This window comes from Filicampus tigris, unplaced genomic scaffold, assembly GCF_054856515.1.
Source record: "Filicampus tigris isolate MCC_2025a unplaced genomic scaffold, RoL_Ftig_1.0 HiC_scaffold_28, whole genome shotgun sequence".
Classification (NCBI taxonomy): Eukaryota; Metazoa; Chordata; class Actinopteri; order Syngnathiformes; family Syngnathidae; genus Filicampus; species Filicampus tigris.
Window position 1 is genome coordinate 82,501 of NW_028233409.1, and position 2,500 is coordinate 85,000.

Consider the following 2,500-nt stretch of genomic DNA (forward strand, 5'->3'; position numbering starts at 1 on the left):
ACCTTCCCCGGGCTTCCACTAGTGCAGTGGTGGCCGCCTATAATAGCCCTGGTGGCATAAAAAAGCTCCAGGGCGCAGAGGCCGACGTGCGTAAAAGCATATCCGAGCAACAGGCACCTTCCCCGGGCTTCCACTAGTGCAGTGGTGGCCGCCTAACATAGCCCTGGTGGCATAAAAAAGCTCCAGGGCGCAGAGGCCGACGTGCGTAAAAGCATATCCGAGCAACAGGCACCTTCCCCGGGCTGCCACTAGTGCAGTGGTGGCCGCCTATACTAGCCCTGGTAGCATAAAAAAGCTCCAGGGCGCAGAGGCCGACGTGCGTAAAAGCATATCCGAGCAACAGGCACCTTCCCCGGGCTGCCACTAGTGCAGTGGTGGCCGCCTATAATAGCCCTGGTAGCATAAAAAAGCTCCAGGGCGCAGAGGCCGACGTGCGTAAAAGCATATCCGAGCAACAGGCACCTTCCCCGGGCTGCCACTAGTGCAGTGGTGGCCGCCTATAATAGCCCTGGTAGCATAAAAAAGCTCCAGGGCGCAGAGGCCGACGTGCGTAAAAGCATATCCGAGCAACAGGCACCTTCCCCGGGCTGCCACTAGTGCAGTGGTGGCCGCCTATAATAGCCCTGGTAGCATAAAAAAGCTCCAGGGCGCAGAGGCCGACGTGCGTAAAAGCATATCCGAGCAACAGGCACCTTCCCCGGGCTGCCACTAGTGCAGTGGTGGCCGCCTATAATAGCCCTGGTAGCATAAAAAAGCTCCAGGGCGCAGAGGCCGACGTGCGTAAAAGCATATCCGAGCAACAGGCACCTTCCCCGGGCTGCCACTAGTGCAGTGGTGGCCGCCTATAATAGCCCTGGTAGCCCTCAGCCCTGGTAGCCCAAAGCCCTGGTAGCCCACAGCCCTGGTAGCAAAAAGCCCTGGTAGCCCAAAGCCCTGGTAGCCCAAAGCCCTGGTAGCCCAAAGCCCTGGTAGCCTAAATTAATTTTTCCCATTCATTTCAATGGGTTAGGCTACCAGGGGGAGCAGTACCACTTTTGGCCATTAGGGGCGCTGTAGTAGGTAAAAGTTGATCCCCCCAGTCAGGGGATGAGTTTGCCTACTCGCTAGGTTACCCCTGGTTTCACAAAATACAAGGGGCACATTTTCAGAAACCACTTTTTCAGAACTTGCCACCTCCAGAGCTGATCAGGGGAGCCTCGCCAAACATTAATCCAAGATTGGTGAGGGCTCGTCGGACACCCCACGGGCGATGAGTCGGTGTCTGCCTGGAGCTCATGTCACTCTCAAATATTTTCTAAGTCAACCTCCATGCGCACATTGCAATGAGCCTGCCCGACATAGGGGCACTGTGAGCGGACTCACCGGGGGGGGAGAGGGCCCCCCCGCCTGGAGCTCCACGTGTTGGATTATTTTCTATGTCAACCTCCATGCGCTCAACAGAGCGAGCCTGCCCGACCTGGGGGGTGTTCAATCGGACTCCGCGGGCCGGGCGAGGGCCCCCCCGCCTGGAGCTCCACGTGTTGGATTATTTTCTATGTCAACCTCCATGCGCTCAACAGAGCGAGCCTGCCCGACCTGGGGGGTGTTCAATCGGACTCCGCGGGCCGGGCGAGGGCCCCCCCGCCTGGAGCTCCACGTGTTGGATTATTTTCTATGTCAACCTCCATGCGCTCAACAGAGCGAGCCTGCCCGACCTGGGGGGTGTTCAATCGGACTCCGCGGGCCGGGCGAGGGCCCCCCCGCCTGGAGCTCCACGTGTTGGATTATTTTCTATGTCAACCTCCATGCGCTCAACAGAGCGAGCCTGCCCGACCTGGGGGGTGTTCAATCGGACTCCGCGGGCCGGGCGAGGGCCCCCCCGCCTGGAGCTCCGCGTGTTGGATTATTTTCTATGTCAACCTCCATGCGCTCAACAGAGCGAGCCTGCCCGACCTGGGGGGTGTTCAATCGGACTCCGCGGGCCGGGCGAGGGCCCCCCCCGCCTGGAGCACCGCGTGTTGCAATATTTTCTATCTCAACCTCCGTGCGCTCAACAGAGCGAGCCCGCCCGACCTGGGGGGTGTTCAATCGGACTCCGCGGGCCGGGCGAGGGCCCCCCCCGCCTGGAGCTCCGCGTGTTGCAATATTTTCTATGTCAACCTCCGTGCGCTCAACAGAGCGAGCCCGCCCGACCTGGGGGGTGTTCAATCGGACTCCGCGGGCCGGGCGAGGGCCCCCCCCGCCTGGAGCTCCGCGTGTTGCAATATTTTCTATCTCAACCTCCGTGCGCTCAACAGAGCGAGCCCGCCCGACCTGGGGGGTGTTCAATCGGACTCCGCGGGCCGGGCGAGGGCCCCCCCCGCCTGGAGCTCCGCGTGTTGCAATATTTTCTATGTCAACCTCCGTGCGCTCAACAGAGCGAGCCCGCCCGACCTGGGGGGTGTTCAATCGGACTCCGCGGGCCGGGCGAGGGCCCCCCCCGCCTGGAGCTCCGCGTGTTGCAATATTTTCTATCTCAACC